Source organism: Mustela nivalis (assembly GCF_964662115.1).
Source record: "Mustela nivalis genome assembly, chromosome: 8".
In the NCBI taxonomy this organism is placed as follows: domain Eukaryota; kingdom Metazoa; phylum Chordata; class Mammalia; order Carnivora; family Mustelidae; genus Mustela; species Mustela nivalis.
Window position 1 is genome coordinate 78012068 of NC_139027.1, and position 20947 is coordinate 78033014.

Genomic DNA, 20947 nt, shown 5'->3' on the forward strand with positions numbered 1-20947 from the left:
TCCATGGATTCACTCTTTTAATTCTAGCAACCTTGTGGCATGAGCCCTGTTATTATCCCAATTTCACTGTTGGGAATGCTGAAGTGTATAGAAAGGTAACTGTCAAAGGTCAGATCAGTGGGATTGGGATTTGAATTGGGCAAAGTGTCTCTATAGTCTATACATTTAACCAGAGGTTCATTCCCCCAACCTTTTCTAAGCTGTCTCTGAAGTATTTAATACCATGCCTGACAGTGGTAAGTACTCTATAAATGATAACTGCTTTTGCTGTTGTAGTTATAATTATTATAATTGCTTTTTTGTGACTCATCTCTGTATTGAGCCTCACACACAGACAGGGATTGAAGATCTGAAGGGTGGACTTAGAAGTCCTGGAAATTTTTCTTTTTCGTGGGTTTCCCTCAATTCGGACAGGAGGTAGTTCTCTACCGCCCCCAAGAAGTTCAAAGCTTTCCACCTCCCACACTTCACTGGTGGCAGGACTTCAATAATTCCTTTAGCCTTCAGACTCCATTGTGCAGAATAACCTGTTAGAAGTCTTCCTCCGTGGCTTCTGAAGAACCATCTCCAAATCAAGATTCACAAGACTTCCTCTGGCGCTTTTGATCTTTTGAAATTGCAAGGACAGGAAGGAAAGAATGGATGGGGGAATAAAGAATAGCTAAGACCGTTGCAATAATAATATGTTGCATTTTTATAGAGCCCTCTCTCTGAGGAGCCCTGAGCCTTCACAGCCATCACTGGCTTCAGCACCGTGAGCCTAGAAGGGTTTGCTTTGCTGAGTTTTCCCCATGCTGTAAACCGTAAGTGCACCGACAGTTATCATAACCAAGAGATATCTTATGTGCCTGTCACCATAGATATGCTAGTCATGCATGAGTATGTGCTCCTCACAGCCTCTGTGATTTCCAGGCAGAGTTTGGGTACAATTTGGTGCCAGTTGTCTGGTCCTGTTAATTGAAAACCACAGACTGGCTTGCAAGTATGAAGTCAAGAAGAGTGGCAGGGCCCTTTGAGATCTCTGGAGTCAAGGAGACAGGTGCAGAATAGGTTAGAATGTCCTCCATGTGTAGGTAGCCTTTCGTTTTCCTAGTTTCTCTAGAAATACTGGTTTGCTGGATGGCCTCAGGCTGTTTCTGGGGTGCCACTTGTACATCAGCAAAATTCTTACATGGCATGACCACCGGAGGCTTCGCATATTCCCAGCATGTACATGCTTCCCCACTAATTTGGGACAAGTCTTTAGTTTTAATGTTATAGGTAATTTCCCTGCAAGATAATGACTCTGGGAAGCAGTGCCTTTTCTCACGTGGGAAGATATTTCAGAAAGGGTGGTTTGTTAGTAAAGAGAATGACCCATTAAAAAAAAAAGTGTATTTATCTGTCACACACCCAGCTGGCACTTCTCCAATTCTCTGAAGCCTTGGAAGTGGATTGTTAGAACTCTCTTATATGCCTCCAGTGACTTCCTGCATCTCCTTTCTAGGGCCCCTCCAATTAAAAAACAAAAAACAAAAACAAAAAAACCCCAGAGGTTAGTTCTAGGAATCTTAGCATTATTGGTTTTACTGGGTTAGGCTATGTAACAAAACCCATGAGTGAGGAAAATGACTCCATTATACCATACTTGTGATGGTGCTGCTGGAGAGGGGAGCCTCCATTGCTGTGCTGGCTTCTTGCAAATGCTGGGGGGTACAGCCACTATTACAGTTTTTGTAAAAGTCAATCAGCTCCATGACTTTAGTTGTTTAGTTGTGACTTAAGTTGACTCCCTCAGTCTCATTTTCAGTCCGAGGCTCCCTGCTCTTGTGGGAATCAGCGGGTTGCTATGAATAAGAGACAAGTCCTCAATCTGAGACCATTCGAAAGCATTTTGTAAATCCTTTAAAATATATCAGTGAGATCATATGGTTATTGGTGGTGGTAATCCTTTAAGTCCCTGGGCTGTGTGTCTAGCCACAGAGTGTTTTTTTTCCCCTGTGTCTTGATATTGTATTAACAGATAACACATATTGTACTCTTGATACAAAAGTTTCAAAAAGATTTGTCTTGTATGATGATACTTGTCCTGACTGCCCTTGGGTTGGGGGCAGGGGGAAGGAAGGGCAAAACATTATCCTAATTTTATACTTGAGAAATGGAGCTGCTGGCAGAAGCAAGCCACACTGTCTGCAGTGAAACCTACCACCAGACCCAGGTGTCCTCGGTGAGGATAGGCTCCCTAGGTATTCCTGGGGCTCCTATTAAAAGGTAATAAAGATCCAAGAGCACAAAAGGGGTGACTCAAACTTCAATGGTAACTATCCGCATTACTAATGAGTAATTACAGCAAATATTTACCGGGCTCCTTCCTACCTTTACAACTTCCTGTTGCTGAAGCACTTTGGAGTATTGAGAAAGATTGTCCTAGAAAAAGACGTCATACACAGTTGCAGGAGAGTGGCTTTAAGCACACACCAGAAAATTGGTTGCTTTGCTCTGTTTATGAATTCCACAGGGAAACAACAGAGAATTGTGCTCACGAGGGGCTGTTTGAGGATCCATTCCTTGGAACTTTAAAACAAACTTTTAAAAAATCAATTCTGGATGATCGGATATCTAAGAAAACAGGACCCAAGATGGTTTTACAGTTTATTCTAGAATTTAAAAGACTGCTAAGTGAAATGTTTGAGTTCAAGCACAGGTCCTTTGGTCAACAGACATAATCTCTGAAATATTTTTCTGAATGAGGACTGTCGTGCATAGTGGAGTAAACTAGGGTATGTAAAATATGCCATGTGGGGCACTGCAGGGAGCTAGAAGACTACTACCATTCACTTAATAAAGATTCCAGAGCAAATCCTGATAATGCTCATTTCCTATACCCTTTGCTTAAAGATCATTTCAGTGAAATTTGCTTTCTTCAGTGTCTAAACCACTGTCCCCTTGTATTCCTCTCCCGTGTTTCCAAGAGTCCTCAGATGCTATTTTCGAATGGCAGTATTCACTCCAGGACTGGCTAAGGCCGATGAAGCTAATTTTGGTGCCTGGGGTAAAGGGAGAGAGAAGTTCTCTGCGGAGCCAAAAGGGCTTTCTGGTGCCTGGGGTTGGAGAAGCATGGTGTTAGGCAGACACACTGCATTTCACCTTTAGAACCTTTATTTGTGCGCTTGCACAACAAATGTTTACCCAGATATTAAGATAAGAAAAGTATGAAGGTCACATTTCGCTGGTGAGAGGGGAGCTTCTATAAATGTAACCATATCACTCTGCCGCAGAAGTCTGTCCTTTATTCTATACCAGGGACTTAGGGGAATTAATGGTGGGTGGGGCATGGGAACCAGGCCCTTCTCAGTCTTCTGGCTTCCTTGCCTGCGCCCTGCAGGTCCTGGCCCCGCTGATGTGCCCCTCCCATTAGGCGAGGCCCTTAGGGGTAGTCAAGAAGTCCGAGGAAATTGGAGTCCACTGTGTGGCCCTGCTCTCCGGAGCCTTATGCTGCGTAGAAATTGGTGCCCTGTGCATTTCCCTGCTATCTGACAGGCTAGGGAGCAGGCTGGCTGCAAAAATAGCTTTCCTAGCCTCTCAGAAGAGGTTTGCATGGTGCTGATACTGCCCCTATTTTAGGCAGGGTGGTCATGGCCTCAGAGCACAGAAAATCTTCAGGGTGAGAAAGGGGTTTCTTTTGTGGCGGATTTGAGTGCTTCTCCTAAAGATCTCTAAGAGTTAGCTTCGCTCAGAGCCTGAATGAAGACATGGATCCTTGGCCCAGTTTCCTTCCCAAGAGCAGCCTACACGGCCCTGCAAGTTCATCTCACTGATCGTACAGGACCCCACCCCAGCTCTCTCCCCATCTACCATCCCCTGGACATGCTGTCACCCCCGAGAGCAGGGTGATATCTAACCATCTAATGGTTCTTTGTAACTTCGTCGCCAGGCATGACACCTGGCTATGTAGCCCCCCTCCCTCTGCCCTAAGAGCATGTTGCCCCCAGATCACAGGACCCCATCCCACCTGGATTCCCCTCAACCAAGTCCTTCTATCTTGGATGCTTCCCTCCTCTCTCTCTACTCAAATATCCCCCACTTTCCTAGGGCAAGCCCAAGGGCTCCCACTCCAGCAAAGCCTTCCACGGTAATTCCCCTGTCGCTGCCTCCTCTCTACTCCGTGGCTCTTCCGTAGGTTTGCCAAAGAGCCTGCCAGATTCTGTTCCCTTGTTATCTAACGACATTTTATGTGTTCTGTCTTTCCAACTAGATTCCGTGTTGCTTAAGGGCTAGGATGTCTCACTTTTTGCTGGGCTCTGTCAGACTTTCCGTATTTCAAGTCCCTGAAATCATACTTCATTTTTTAAAATCATAGACTTGCATTTTTGCTGTCCTTCGGGCTGCTTGGAAAGCCGGCCCCTGGGTTCTGCTTTTCTCATTCATGTAGGTTTGAGCCCTTTACTCGTTTTCCTTTAAAAAGGAAAAGGAAAACTTGGGGGAGCCATAGGCAGGTCTTGTGGTTACTGGATCTTATGTAAAATGCAAGAATCAGGCTAGTATTATGTTAATGCTTCTCTTCAGGAAAGCCTGCCCGGTACACCCAGGCAAGTGTCCGCCCAACTAACAAGTAGTCCAGCTTTAGTCTCAAAGTGTGAAAGACCAGCCAAGAAAATGTGTACAGGAGAGTACACAGCTCTCAGCTCAGAAATCACCTTCCCTAGGGAGCCTTCCCTGATCAGCAGTGCATTGGTTACCCCTTATCTATATAGTCTTCAGTCTGTATTTTATTATTTGTATGATGCTTTTATAACTTGCTTTCGAATATGTTTGTGTGTATGTTGTCCCAAAAACATTTAGGTGGTAAGCCCTTCCTGAGCAGGAACCAGTCGTCTTTTTCTTTTCTTTTTTCCTATTAAACTTGCAGTATTATTCAGGTTTGATTTTAACAAATGTTTAACAAAAGAAAGCCCACAGGAAGGGGTGGAGCCCATGGGGGGATGTCCCCTTCCCTCCTATCCCCTCCTCTCCCTCCTCAGCTAAAGGGATTTAAGGGTAGACAGAGGGGAGGGAACTGGTCCCCAGTCTGTAGAGGTAGTGATTGGGGTAAAGGGCCAGGGGGAACAAGGGATGGTCCTCTTTTTCTGTTCTTTCTTCCTGTGTATGTCACCCAGTATACAGGCCCACATTTGGGTGCCTGGTGGTTCTTTATAGACTCAGTGTTTCTGTGTCCAGAATTTGGGGTGTTTAGTACAGGGGGTTGAAGCACAGGCAGAAACCTTTGCTCAGATCAACTGACTCTTTCTCCTTGATCACCCACCACGCATGTAGTGAGGTCTGTGTGTAAATGCGTATAAGTTTACCTGCCACAGTCAGGGGTCATGCCAGGCAATGAAGTTGCAAAGAACCATTAGATGGACCCTGCCCTCAGGGGTTATAGTCTAGTTTTGAGATAAAGAATCCCTAAAATTGTTTGTTTACAACACTGCAAGATGATTATGCTGATGAGGACTCTAGGCCCCTCTTTAAGATGTTACTGTCTTGTTGGGTAGTTAGGAAACTCACTCAGATAAAAGATGGAGCAAACAGAGGAATGTTAGTCATAATTATGTGAGTGTGAATAAGGGTAAATCTAGTGCGTTGTGAATACTTAGAAAGGGAGAAGGTCAGCATTGCCTGGAGGGCCATTTAGCAGAGGAGCATTAAATCTAGATCTTGAACATCGGGTAGAACTCAGATAGGCGTGTGGGTATGGGGCGTTCCAGTTGGGGTGAACAGCATAAGCCAGAGGAAGAGGCAGGAATAAACAGGCCGGGCATGCCAGGACCGCTGAGCTGGCTCCTTCCACAGCTGAGTCCAGAGCGCTGGTAACGGACAGGAGGTGAGGACCATGCCTGGGCTGGTATAGGGGAAGTAGGAATAGTCCTTCCTGAGTCCTATTGCAATGGAATCTTTGGGCTGCCTTGGGGCCGCCGGAGCTTCTGCTGCCTCTGTTGAGAATTAGTGAGACATGGGGGAGCTGCTTAGGCCACCTCGGTTACCTGCCAACCCGGAGCCTGGCTCTCAAGTGAATACCCCGGGGTACCTGGAGCAGGCAGTGATTATTCTCCATGAGAATAACCTCAACGACTGGAAATATCCTCCGATTTGGACTGTGCCCATCCCTAAAGGCAATAAACACCTCTTAGTGTACAAAGCCAGCAGGGGACAGCTTACCATAGGCTAAAATAACTCCCTTTAGGTTCCAGGGAGGGGTCCAGCCACCATCATCCTGCATTCTCATTTTGATGATAAAATCTTTGTCCCCTTAATGATTTGATAAACCCATCCACCCATTCCTTCAGGTTCCTTCTCATTCCAGGTTCTAAGCCTCTGAGCACTGTAGAGAGATAGGGCAGTCCCTTCAGTCCCCTGCTCTTCACAGGGAGAGAGACAACTGCATCCGAGTCAGATCGCCGCTTTGTCAGCCTCTACCAGTAACTGTGAGAGCATTCCTCGCTCGGAGCACCCCAGCTGAGCTGTTCCTTGACCCTCTCCTCTCCTGTTCTGTGGTTATACCATTCTCCAAAGCCTGGGCTCTGAGGTTCTTGGGCAGGTGCTGCCAGCAGAGAAGAAAGGACTTGTCTTTGTGGAGTCACCGGGGTAGGCAGCTGGAACCTTTTCCCTCCTCCAGCATGTGTAACTTTCCCCCAGAGGTATTCAGAAGTGCTCGAGGTCATGGCTGGAACCTTGTGAGCCTTGGCCAGAAGTCCCGAGAATCACTGGGGGCCATCAGAGTCCCTTCAGTGCGTGCTCTCCAGTGGTGCGCCTGAATGTGCTCGGCTTGGGATGTGATCTCATCATGACATCTGCAGGTCTCCATCTCTTACCCCTTTTCTGTCCCCTTGATAATCAATAACTGGTTGTAGAACTGGGAAACAGCTACCCAGTGCTGGCATGATAGCCTTATTCAGTGGTGCGCTCAGTCCTTAAAGTACCTACTCTGTGCAGCCCGCTGAACATGGGGCCTGAACCCAGGGAAGGGCCTCTGGAGGCCGGTGACAGGGCCTTCCTCATGTGCACTACAGGTGACCGACAGCTGCAGAGCCCAGGGTAGCCCAGAGACAGGGCTGTTTGGGCCTTGGGCAATCCCTAGGAAGCTGCCTTGGGGATATCCTAAGAAACCCCATTGGCCAGAAAGTGATGTTTACTCCAGTCTGGCCAGAGCTAGAAGTTTGAGTTGGGCATCTACCTAACCACAGCTCCAGGCAGGCCTCAGGGAGGAGAAGATAGGTGTCCCGACTGAGCTCACCTGTGACTCCCTGAGGCCTGTCTGGAGCGTGGGACTATACCATATCTATTCCTTTGCATTTCTTCCTTTTTCCCTTCCCTTCCAATGTAAAAACTCCTGCAAAATTTCAGTGTTGTCTCTGCTGAACTCCTAGCAAACTGTTCTCCCCACTTAGATCAGTGAGGGGAGGAGGTCCGGGCATGCTGATGGTGCTGTGGTCACCACGGTCTCTGGCCGGCTCTGGGCCTTGGGAAACCCTGGTGACTAGAGAATGTAGGCAGAAAAGAGTTCTGAGCTGATGGTGAACATTGATCTCTTCTTTCCCGAGCCATTCATTTGCGGACACTTGAAACTATTTTCCCTATTCAGATGAACATAAGCCTTGTGATTCTGTACCGCCTGTAGCTCCTTCTGTGGATTCCAGTATTACAGGGGTAGTGACAATGGCTTTGATTCTCCTTGACTTAGATCTTCTGGGCCATGGCAGGGCACATGTTTACATTGGAAAGGGACGATTTCTTTGCCTCCAAAATCAGTGTCAAAGGGTGACTGCAAGAGTTCCATATGTCTTAGCCTTTGTTTGGCCAAACAGACTGTGAATGCTCCAGAGTATTTGCAATCTGTTTGGCAAAACAGATTGTAAATCTTCACTTGTTTTGTGTCCCTGGCAAAGCTTGCCTCCACATGAAGGTCAGAGGAGCTCCCAAAGTCTCTAGGAGTCGGAAAGACTGTTCTAGATCCCTTTCTAACTTGTGTGACCTTAAACAGGTAATTTAACCTCTCTGCATGTTTCACATTCCAAAAGGGGGATTAGACACACTAACTGCTTTCTAAGAGTGCTGTCATGAGGTTGAAATGGGCTAGAGTTTCAGTAAAACCATGCATTTAAAAAGCATATTATACTTTAAAAATCCTTTTTGTAACCATTATCTCACTACAAAGACCTTTGAAAGTATAAAGGGCAGTTTGTTAAGCCATCATTATTAACAAGCATAGCAGTATGATTGTTGGGCCCATCGTTCCTTGTTGCAGGGATCTGACAGTAGCTGGAAGGGAATCTCAGGAGAATCTGGAGGGAGATGCTTTTCAGGATTATGGGCTCTTACCAACAGTGATTCGGGTTATGAGTTATATTTTTCCCATGCTCTGAGATGAGAGGAAATCTGGTAACACCAAGAGGCCAAGGAAACTTCCAAGACTCCTGAGATATGGTCTGACTGGGGACATGTCCTTTTCCCTGCCTGGCCTGCTCTCCCCTCGCCTGTGGAGAAAGAGGGCCCATGCCAGAATGCCATCTTGCTGTAAGTGGAAATTCCCCTTTGACTTAGCACTCCCAGATCTCTTGACCTAAAGTGCTGTATCCACACCCCATCTGCTCAGGTCCCACCCACTGCTTCCCATCTTTTTTTTTTTTTTTTTTTTTTTAAAGATTTTATTTATTTGACAGACTGAGATCACAAGTAAGCAGAGATGCAGGCTGAGAAAGAGAGAGGGGGAAGTAGGCTCCCTGCTGAGCAGAGAGCCTGATGCGGGGCTCCATCCCAGGACCCTGGAATCATGACCTGAGCTGAAGGCAGAGGCTTTTACCCACTGAGCCACCCAGGCGCCCTGCTGCTTTGCATCTTATGAGTAAGACCTAATTGTGGACTATTGAAGGGACAGAGTGCCTGGCCTGGGGTCTTTAAAATAAAGGTCAGGCAACTTACTGCAAGGTCCAGAAATGGGAGGCGTACCAGTGCCATGACGATAACCTTGGCCTCCTGGTGTTGCTGGAGGTGGGAAGAGGCTTTGGGTATGAGGACACCAGCTCTGCCATACGGGGACCACGATGCTTGGCCTCAGATATGCAGCATTCCTGCTCCCTCTTGTGCTTGAAAATGTCTTTCCTGCATCCCATTGCCCAGCCAGCCAGCTCACTTGATTGAGCCTGAGGTCTCAGCTTCTGTTACACCTTGGGAAGACTTTTCTGACCTCTCTCAGTTAATGTCCACCCCTCCATCCCTGGTCTCCTCTATATATTTTTTAAAAGACTTACCACTTGCTGTTTTTTTTGGGTTTTGTTTTTGGTTTTTGATTTTGGTTTTTTTGGGTGTGTGTGTGTGTGTGTGTGTGTGTGTGTCTGCTTACTATCTGTTGCTACTTTCAGATAGTGGGCAGGGACTGTGCTGACTTGCTCATCCCCATATCCCTAGTGTTTGCAGAGTGCCAGGCACGTAGTTGCTGCTCCTGAAAATAATTGCTAAGTGAAATAATTAATCTAGGTTTGCTGGGTCTTTGTCTTCAACTCTGCACTTTTGTTTCTTAAATGCATTTGTTGCTTAATTTTTTTTTTCCCCAAAGCTGATGATGAAGGTTAAAGTAGTTGTCATTCTCCTCACATAGATGAAACCATTGTGACATAAAAATGTGATCACAAAGCCAGAAAGTGGTGGAGCCCATGTTAACAAATCCCCAGGCCTAACCTCTTCCTCCTGTCTCTCTGGGCACCTGATTTTTGTGCTGTGATGGTGTTATTGTTTGTCCTGTTTGGCAGTGTTTACACCAGAGGAGTGGGGGCCATTGTGTGTTGGTGGCGTCTGGAAATACACAGCAGAGTCCCAGGAGAGCACCACTGTTGGTTCTCACCACAATTAGCGATTGTCAGGCCAGGGGCAGTGACTGGGTGGGTGTTGCTCCCTAGATGACTGGTTCTGATCGCTCACCGAGGGGAGTGGGCATCCTCGGACCACAGCACCATAGCACCATTTTTCTGTCTGGTCCTCCCATGCCACCTCTCTCTTCTAGTCCCTTTCTGCTTGGGGAATGTCCTGTTTGGGTGTCTCATGGAATTTCTGTGGTCTGGTGGAGAGGAAAGAGGAGTGCTAACCAGCTCAGTGACCTCTGAGCCTCAGTTTTTCCACCTTTAAAATGGGCCAATAGGAGGGAACCAGACACCAAGATCCTTTTAGGGTTCTATTGTGAAGTGAAGCCAAGGGGATCCTGGTTTCCAGTGCTTCCTTAGGGAAGGAGGATGAGCTATTGAAGGTGATCAGAGGGAGCCTGGAGGAAGCCTTTCCAATTTCCCTGAAACCCACTGCCCAATCCACGCCTCCCACCCCCAACTCCAAGAGGAGATTCCGTTAAAGTGGACAGGGGCAGAGACATGGCAGTCACTACGGGGTATGGGGGGATGCTAGAGAAGAGGGCTGGATCCACTTCCACAATAGCAGCAGGACTGCCCTTAAGAAGGACAGGGGTTGGGGCGCCTGGGTGGCTCAGGTGTTGATCTCAGGGTCCTGGGATTGAGCCCCTCATCGGGCTCTCTCCTCGGTGGGGAGCCTCCTTCCTCCTCCCTCTCTGCCTGCCTCTCTTGTCAAATAAATAAATAAAATCTTAAAAAAAAAAAAAAAAGGATGGGGGTTGAGGCATGACAGAATGCACACTGCCCAGTGGTCTCTGTAAAGGGGACAGCTGTGCTATGAGGAGGGGCAGTGGCTTGCCTCCTAATGCCAGAGGAGAGGGAGGCAGGCTGCTGGGGTGAGTGAGAGCACCCTTCACCAAGAGACCTGGCTCCCACCTGCCTCAACCATGCTGTGGTCTGTTGTGGACTCCCTCAGATCCTCTGTTGCCACACTGTTCTATCCCTGCCTGCTGGTTGGATTGGGGCTGGGAATAGAAATTGTGTCATTACTGCCCCGACTCATATATGCAGGAGTAGATATTTATGTGTATGTGTGTGTATAAATGAACATATCTGGGGTGCTCAGGCTTGATACGGACATGAGACAGTGGGCGTAAGCCCCGTGATCTGAGGCAGTGGGCAGCAAGCCTGAGGTAGGAAACCGGAGGGCCCTGAGAGGAGCGGGTTCAAACATTACTGAATGGAGTCATGTTGTCCTGGGGGGAAGGGAGCGCACTGTGGGACAGAGGTGAGTCACCGTGCGTGAGTGTTGGGGAGTCACCTTGAACTTGGGCCAAAAGAGTAGAAATATTAGGATTTGGCTTTATCTGCCTTTAATCAGGTACATCAAGTTCTGGATGGCCGCCCACTGGCCAGAGACCTGAGGTGGACAGCTCTGACTTGCCGCCCTGGGAAGGCTCTCTGCTGGCTTCAGCCCTGCTGAGCAAAGTCCACTTGTTCGCTGGAGTTCACACAGACTCCTTGCCAGGCCTGCCCAGAATCCTGTCTCCTCTGACTTCCTGTGCTCTTGCATAATATTTCCTTGCTTCTTGAATGGCTGCCCCCAGTGCGGGGGCAGCTCACTGACTGACACTGCTGGCTGGGGAGCAGGATATGGAGGGAGGATGGGCGCACATAAATGTCACCCAGGGGTGCTCTGGGCCCTGTGGGTCGAGGGCAGGAGGGACGGGTCTCCCCATAGTGGTTGGTGGAAGACTTTAGTATAAGGGTAGTTGGGGAGACTGTTCAGGAATGTGTACACACACACCCACACACACCAGTCCCCACACAGGTCTCTCCTCTAAAATTATTTTTAAAGTAACTAAGTTTTTTAAAATTATTATTATAAAAAGACATACATCTTCCCTGTAAAAAGTCCTAGTACAGGAGGGTATCAAGGTAAAAAAAAAAAAATCAGGGAAATTTTACCACCCAGAGGTAACCACTGTTAACATTTTCTTGAACCTCCTTCTACATAATAAATATGGATGTGTAATCCAGAATGCTATCATATTGTATCTTGTGAAAAATGCATCTTCTATACAGCAATATATCAGTTATCTCATAGCTACCATGGTACAAAAATTTCCTAGGTGGCTGTATTAAGTTCTGCTTATAGATCTCTCCTAATGCAGCCCCATTCACTGACATGTCTTGGCTCAGCAAACAAGCTATAACCAGCCCAAAGATTATTCTCAAACCTGAAAAGCAGCATCTCTCCCATATTCCTGACCAGTGTATTAGCTCTGCTATCCCAGAAATTACTATAAATTAAAAGGTTCTTTTTTGGCAGGGGTTGGGGGGGGCGGGAGCTGGTCATTTGTTTTAAACCCATGTAGGGTTTCCTCTAGGCTGACAATAATTCACATGGTTGCATAAATGACACTGCGACCATAGGGCTGTCAGGCCTGGGCTGCATCTCACTTTGGATAAGATGCTCTCCCAGTGTGGCCCATATATCTGCTTTGAGCAAGGAGCGACTAGCTGGGAGAACAAGTTTTTCTTCAGTGGTGTTCCTATGCCCAAGACTTAAAATAAGCTCCATTTAAAATTTTAATTGGTTTTGCCATTCTGAAATTTTGTGACACAATCCATATCTTGTGAAAGGCACCCTTTCTTCTTTACACAGTGGTGTATTCCTGATATTGGACACATTAATGTGTATATAGTATCATTCAGATTTGTTACAGTTATAAGATTTTTAAAAATCAGCTACAGTAAATGGTATCAATACAATGTTTCTATCTCAATCCTGAAAGCTGAATATTTTCAAGGGTTGAGATGAGCTATGCCTATTCTCTTCTGCTGATGGCCCTTCAAAGTGTGGCATGGATTTTAGTTCACTTCAACATAAAGATGATGCCTATTCTTTTGAAGGTCAGGTGTCTACAGCATTTGCTTAATTTTCTTTGAATCATTTTTAAGCTGCATTGGTTATTTCTTTGATTTAATAAGGAGTTGAGGCTGGGGTTCATTGCTTGTGATTGGAAATTGCTTGTTAGGTTTACTCTTGAGTCAAGACGAATCATTTCTGTTTCAGACTTTTCTTCTAAATCTAAACCTTCTAAAGCACAATAATGCTAGTCAATTTAAATTCATTTATTTAGAACCTCTCAGGCATCATTTAAGGCTTGCAATCGAAATCAGCACCGATAGAATCCAAGTGTCTTACCCCCTTTGTTTACAGTTGTCTGCTGTCTGGGCAAATAATCTATTACAACAAATTTGCATAATTATAGTCTCTCCTTCAATTTATTCACCCTGAACTCCTTTTTCTAGAATTACGGGTGAGACTGTTATTACATCAAATTCCCCGACTGTACTCCTGAGGAATTAGGAGGGGGCTGAGAGGGAGAGGAAATAATATGTTGCCTGGTTTACAGCGTTTGCAGTATGTAGACATTTAGCAAGTTATTTTTGCCATTGCTCCCTTTCCTGGTCCTCACCTGATTTCGGTGGGCTCTTTGCCATGTGTGCACATTTGGGAAATGAGGTGGGACGGCCAGACTGAGTCGGTCCTCAGAACTATGAAGCCGGACTTTGTTGAAATTGATACTCTGTACAATGAACACAGAGCAGCTGTTGGCATGGCAACCCCTACGTGGAAACCTGCACGCTGCGTGCAGATGACTTTTGCAGTACTCAGTGTTAATCTGATAAATGGCTTTTTTAATAGTAGTTTGTGGGCTAATGGAAAGGTCGAAGCAAACCTTTATTAACGGGAAGAAGGATGGGGATTTTGAAGCCACCGGGTGAGCACACCAGAGAGCCACAGCCAAATCTCTGTTTTCACCTGAGTGTCTCTTTTCCCCATCAGATACGCTTTGAGCTTGGCAAACCAAAGAAAACTGGGAGTGCTGTTTGTCTTGAAAAGGTGTAGCTGTCATCATTTTAGATTTCAAGCATGGAGATGTTTTGGAGTCCTTTTTGGTTCAAGACATTTACTTTGAGACTTAAAGACTACTGTAGGAAGCTGACCTTGTGGTGTCTTTTTCCTTTGGTGATGGTGGTAGGTAAAGGTGGTTAATGACATTTTTTTCCCCATTGTGGTAAAAAGAAAAAATATGTATATATAATATGTCTATTATATATTGTTATATGCATATATATAATATATATATAACATTATATATGCATATAACAATATATAATATATATAACATAAAATTTATCTTTTAAGCCATTTTTAAGTGTGCATTTCATTGGCATTAAGTATATTCACACTGGTATGCAGCCATCAGCACCTGCCCTCTCAAGAACTTCATCTTCCCAAACTGAAACATCCATTAAACAGTAACTTTTCCATCCCACCCTGCTCCAAGCCCCCAGTAACTGTTCTTCCACCTTCTCTGTGTGTATAACTACTCTCAATGCCTCCTGCAATTGGAATCATACAGATTTGCCCTTTTGTGTCTGGTGGACTTTATTTAGTAGAATGTGTCCACGTTTCATTTATGTTGAATGTAGCACATGTCAGAATTTCATTCCTTTTAACGGCTGAATAATATTCCATTGTTGCATATACTGCCTTCTGCTTATTCTTCTCTAAATAGGCATTTGGATTGAGTCTACCTTTGGCTGTTGTGAATAATGCTTCTAGAACATGGGTGTGCAAATATCTGTGTGAGTCCCTGCTTTCAGTTCTTTGGGGTGTAAACCTAGGAGTGGATTTGCTGGATCTATGTTTGAATTTTCCCAGTGTGGGCCTTGAACTCACACCCCTGAGATCAAGACCTGAGCTGAAATTAAGAGTTAGCTGCTCAACCAGCTGAGCCACCCAGGTGCCCCCTATGTTTTGTTTGTTTGTTTTAGATTTTATTTATTTGAGAGTGAGCTAGAGAGAGACAGACAGAGATAGCAAGACCGAGCACAGGCAGGGAGCACAGGGAGAAGCAGACTCCGCACTGAGCAAGGAGCCCCACGCAGGGCTCCATCCCAGGACCCCAGGAGCATGACCTGAGCAGAAGGCAGATGCTTAACCGACTGAGCCACCCAGGTGCCCCAGGTGCCCCCTATGTTTAAATTTTCGAGGAACCACCAAGTGTTTTCCATAACCTCTGCACCATTGTAGCTTCCCACCAACAGCGTAAGGAGGTTCCAATTTCCCCACATCCTCACCAACACTTGTTTCCTGTTTTGTTTTCATTTTTAAAAGCCATCCTAGGAGACAGGAAGTGGTATTTCATTGTGGTTCTAATTTGAATTTCCCTAACAATTAGCTGTTTATTTGTCCTAATGAATATATTGCCCCATACACGCTGGCCCATGTGGGAGTGAACATTGGGCCCCGTGGTTTAGCCCTGCGAGACCCCTGGGCCTGTCAGTGTAGTGATATTTGTTGGCCTAAGAGGTGAAAGGGAGGGAGACACGGGCACGTCAGTAGACGACCGGTTCTCAAAGTTTGTACTGTGGAGCAAGTGAAACTGGAGACCTTAGGGACTGAAATAAGGGCTAATCTTTGGACCAGATTTAACAAAGGCAAGCCCTCTGTGGGCTGGACCTATGCTCTGTAATCCTTCCTGTTTTTAGCAGGATGTGTAGGCGTGAGTGACCCTGAGAATAAGCACTGTTGGCATGGGTGACAGAAGTCTGAACCCATCTTCATTGCTCTCCTCGGTGAGGAAATCCCCCAGACATCTTGCCAGGGGTTGTGGAGGTCTTTGAACTGCCCTGCTATCTAATTTCTCCACCTGGAACCATATACACACCCCCTCCTCCTACGTATCCCCTAAGTTCTTGCATGGGCAGTTTGTGTTTTGGCAGGAAAGGAAAAGAAGTTGGAGTTGACCACGCTGGGTAAGCCTGGCACTTTGCTGGTCACTTCATCGCAGATGGAAAAACATGACTTCTGTCCTTAAAACAAGAGCTGTAGGACTTCTAACTTAATGTATGACTCTTTATAACAGTTTTAAACTTTAGCTTGCATCGGAACCAGAATTCACAATCCTGGAGCCCCATCCCCAGAGTTTCTGATTCAGAAGGTCTGGGGCGGGACCTGAGAATTTATCTAACAAGTTCCGGGGTACATGTTGCTGCTGCTGCTGGTCCAGGGACCAGGCTTTGAGAACCACTACTTTGTATCAACCCTGTGAAATAGATCTTATTTCCATTTATAGAAGAGTTGCTGAGTAGTAGAGAAGCAAAATGACTTGCCCCAGGACATCCATTTAGAGTGCCCAAGCCCCCATTTGAAGGCGGGACCCTCACTCCAAGGTCTGTGTTGTCTCCATTGTATCTGGAGTGGTGGAGAGGCACAGCCCTCCAGCATCCTTCATGCAGTCTGCCCCAGGACAGGCAGGATTAACCAAGCACAGCACCTCCCAGCACACAGGCGGCCTTGGGATCCTTCACACACTGCTCCCAACAACCGTACCCACCCAGTAGTGGGAGCTGAGATTGGTTGTACCTGTACCAATGAATTTAGCCTCCCCAAAATGGAGACATTACCAAAAAGCAATCTGTTAACATTTGAAAAGAGCCCTAGCCTGAGCAGCAGTCTCCACTGGTTAGGAGGAAGGTGGTTGGTGCATTTGGAGCTCTGAGAAGCTCAGCTCCCCCGAAACTGTGCTGGGACCTCATGGGTCATCAGCGAGAATCTTCACTCAGCACCCAGGCAAAGGCAAGATCCTTGGCTAGGGGCCTGGACTCTTAAAAAGTTTTAAACTTAGACGACGTTAATAAGGAGATTTTTTTTAAAGCCACCATAATTTAATGAATTCATCTCTGCTGTATTTTACTCAAACATTCGTTATAAAACAGCGCTTGACAAACACTTGGTAAGGCTGGTAAAAGTAGAGTAGATGCCAGAGACGATCGTGTCCATACTTGTGAAGTCTTTTAGCAAACAGAACAAATACTAACTAACTAAACTATATTTGTGGATAACCAAAGTAAACTGATTGTATCAGGTGTGATCATCCTGTCTTCTGAAATAACCCACCACCACCTTTTGCCTGTTTCCGCCAGCCCACACAAGGTGTGGCCCTCACCGCCACCACCACTATTTAATCTGTTGCTCTTGAGTGTGTAGGGAGCTCTCTTGTTTCATTGGCTGTTTGTAGTCTGCCTACAAGGAGGGGCAGGATGGATTACGGTTTTACATGTCTCGGGTGCTCCATAGTATTTAGCATGGCTTTATGTAGTAGATACTTGATGAAAATTCGTTATCTGAAAATGCGGATCTTTTTTAAATTGGGGGGAAAGAAACAATGTAATGTCTATAGGCATGCAAGTAAGATGGGCAGATATGTATACATCTACCTTGTACACCTGATGGGAGAGCGCGTAGCGTATATGGGGATGTGTTTGTGTGGGTGTATTCTTTTTAAGGGATGGGTGACTTTGCATTTCAGATCCGAACTGGACATGTGATGAGGTTGAGGGGAAGATTGGAGCTGAGGTCACGTGTATAGGGTTGAAAAGAACACCAGTGGGGAAGGTGTGTATAGTTGGAGGTGGTCAGAAAATAATCCTGAGAACAGACTGGTGAGGGGCTATCTCTGGCCAAACCAGGAAGCTGTTATAGGGAACATGTACGTTTATTACCTTGAAGGGCCTTCCTGGGTTCTGCCTTCTGGGCTGTTTTGAGAGGAAAGAATTTTTGGTACTTGACCATCTCCACCTTAGAGATCTCCTTTATAAAGAAAGAAGAAAACTCAAATTTCTCTGCACATTCCTAATGCCCATGTTTCTATATGAACATGCTTATAGTCATGCTTTTTTTTTTTTTTAAGATTTTATTTATCTGACAGAGAGAGAGAGAGAGATCACAGGTCTGCAGAGAGGCAGGCAGAGAGTGGGGGGGAAGCAGGCTCCCTGCCAAGCAGAGAGCCAGATGTGGGGCTCGATCTCAGGACTCTGAGATCATGACCTGACCTGAAGGCAGAGGCTTAACCCACTGAGCCACCCAAGTGCCTCTATCTTTTGTTTTGTTGTTGTTGTTGTTGTTGTTTTAAAGAAGACCTCCTGTGTAGCCTAACTGGCAAAAGGAGGAAGAAGACTTCATCCAACAATATGTCTGCAGACAAGAAAGCTTTCCAAGATGCTGAATGGGTCTTCAATGTAACCATATGGGATTAGAAATCAGTTTCATGTAAAAACACAGTGGTGACTCAGTTGGCCATTGAAAGCCATTGGCCACGGCCATGCAGGTCAAATGAAATAGATCAACAAGAACAGGTCATTTAATGGTTAAAAACTTGAACATAGGACTGCTAAGGGGGGAAAAAAGGGTTCCTTTATGATGTCATCTGTCCTTGGCTAAATAGTATACATGCTTTGAGCAGTCCATCTTGGTTTGAGAATAGCATGTAGATGTTGGGAGCACAAGAAAAGGAATGACATCATCTCCACCCATTTTGACGGTTGTGATGCCCTATGGTGGGCAAGACCTGCCATGGGGTTACTTAGAATGAAACCTGGTCATTTTGAGGCAGCTCCTGGATGCCAAGGTTTTTCCACAGTAAGTCTTAAAGCCATGTATTAAAAGCAGCTACGAAAGTGGGAAGCTGACTGCACCTTATAAAAGGCTTAAGAGGAGAGGCAGAGTCCTCTGTTTGGAGCCTATTTTCATTAAATGTCAAGGGTAGGGAAATTCAAAACCAGTGAATGTTCCTGCTCGGCACTGAAAATGGATTTGGCTGGAGCCAGTCTCCCAGCCGGCACGAGCCGTACTTCTGTACTGCTCGGTGTGGGTACAGACTTCAGCTATGGTGCTGGGTTGGGAAGTTCCCAATCGAAAGAGATTGTTTACTATTTAGGCATGGTCTGTAGCTCGTTTAACACTGAAGGGGAGAAGAAAACAGATGTGGTTTATCTTTTTGGTGGACCTGAACTTCCCAGGTGGAGCAGAAAAGTTCCCTAAGGACAGGCTCCTGGGAAGAGCCCCTCCTTCCTGACTCAAGCACCTGGAAGAAGGCTCCTTGAGGTCTGAAGGCCCATTATTCTCCAGTGGGCTATGGTTTGGGATGTGCAGGGTTGGAGTCTTGGATGATAAAAGGTTTTAAAAGGCGTAAGTGTGTTATATAAGAATATTTGTGTCTTTTTATATTTTTCATGTTTTTTATTTTCTGGGGGGAAAGCAGTTTTGCCCCATCCACTGGAAATGAGAGAGGAGTGTGAGACCTCTGCTAATGTGAATGTTTCCTTGGGGCTGAGAGACTGGGGGAGACACCAGAGGTGTGGGTCCTTCATAGTAAAGTCCCTAATAATCTCAGTGTGACAGTGACCAGGAAGCTGGGAAAGGTGACCCAATCTGGTGGTGACCTCCTAGCAGTTCATCTGAGAATCACGGCGCGTCGGGTCAGGAGAAGTTACTAGTACATAGCTGCTAAGCCTTCACAGTGCTCAGCAGGAGCACAGTGGGCCCGTGCTGTCTGGCAGGTGAGAAAGGATGCACTCAGCCCCATTTTCTCTGTGCCTGCCATCATATATATGAAAACTGCTGGGATGTGCACCTTTACTTCTGGTAGGTTTTATATCTGTTTATCCATGGCTGCTGTATGGATGAGAAATTTGGTGGAAAACTTGAAATTCCATTACCGTGATGGTTTGCAGAATTCGTGTTTGGGCTTTTGCTTTTGAAACAAGGATACAAAATATAGAAGCAATAGAGAGCTGTAGATACACGGGTAGTGGGAACACCCCTCGCTCTTACCCCATTTACGTACTGAACAGAGAAAAGAGCGCTGAGCTGTAGTGCTTACTTCTCACCAAGAAAACTATCATTATGGGGCCCGGTCAGTCTTCCTAAGGGAGAGACTTGGAATGTAGCGTGGGTGCTGTTTGAATATTTGAGAGAAGAGTGGCGTTCCCTGTGAAAGGGAATGACCCTGTGCTGCTGGGATTGGGGCAGGTCCCTCCATCCTCAGTCGTGCCAGGGAGAGCCCGGTTCCCTCTCCTGTGTGGGTTTGGGAAACCCCTAAATCTAGCATCACTGCCGACTCTCCCGCCCACAGGGGACCAAGTTGTGCTTCTGGAAGATACTTTAATTTAAGCTTCCAGTCCTAGCTTGCCTACTTAGTATTGAGGGAAATAAGACATCTTGGAGTAGCCAGTGGCTTAAGGATGTGGGCGAACACGAAATCTTCTGCACAGAGTGAAAGAATAAGGGAATGAAAACCATGAATAAAGCTGCAGAAAGGAGTGGTAGGATCACCTGCCTGGAGGATGAACCTCCCATAGGACTTGATGGTTGTGCGAGGCTTGTGCAATGTCTGGCCAGGGTGGAGAGGCCTTTCAACGGCATTTGCACTCCTAACAGATGCCTAGATCCTCCTTGGGGCAGGGGGACAGGTATAAGAGATACTGCGCAGCATTCTAGGAGGAAGAGATCGATTGCCTTATCTAACCTAGTGTACTTTATCTTATTTAATGATTAATAATCATTAATTATTAATAATTATTAATTACATAATGGAGGGATTTGTTTTTTGTGTGTGTTTTTTTTTTTCTCCCATAAATGCCCTCTGTAGAGTAGGCAGTGGCCTGGAGATCCTGGAGGATTAGAGGAGAAGGAGACACCTTTGTTCCTGACCTCCTGAGCTCCAGTCTAAGTGGGGGCCGGGTAGGAGAGGACAAGCATGCAGGTGGTCACGGTCAAGGCAGTTGGTAAATGCCATGCCGGGGTGGTGGGGGTGTCCCACCTCCAGGGCTTCTGGAAGGTTCTGGAATTGCGGTAACAGTGTAGGCCCTGCAGCCAGACTGCCTGCGCTCTGGTCGTGGCTCTGCTGCTTATTAGGCGAGGCATCTTGGCTAGGCTGCTTAAGCACTCCCTACCTGTTTCCTCATGGGCAGCATGGGGGTTATTCTAGTAGTACCTGTGTCCAACAGTGTGTCTTAGTGACCCATAAAGTTGCTCTTAGCTCCAACAGGATGTGCTGCTTGAGTCAGTGAATGATACCCTCTAGGCCTCGGTTTCCCCAACTGTACGTCGAAGGGACCAGATGGGACTAGATAAACGCTAACATTGCGTGTACTCTAAAATGCTGTTGTTCTGTGACTGAGCATATATTCAGTGCCTACCGTGTGCTCTTCCCCCTACTGTGCAGTGCGTGGTG

At 46.2% G+C, this 20947-nt stretch overlaps 1 protein-coding gene across 2 annotated transcripts in view; it reads left to right on the forward strand.

The window, feature by feature from the left end:
- EPAS1 (endothelial PAS domain protein 1) overlaps positions 1-20947 on the forward strand; it is an 83745-nt gene that overhangs the window by 6792 nt on the left and 56006 nt on the right. Inside the window, exon 1 of one of the 2 annotated variants that reach the window (XM_082743067.1) lies at positions 706-803. The exons of the other annotated variant lie outside the window; for it this stretch is intronic. The gene's annotated coding sequence lies outside the window, so the exon portion shown is untranslated. Of the gene's footprint in view, positions 1-705; positions 804-20947 lie in introns of those variants that run through there. 2 annotated transcript variants of the gene reach the window in all.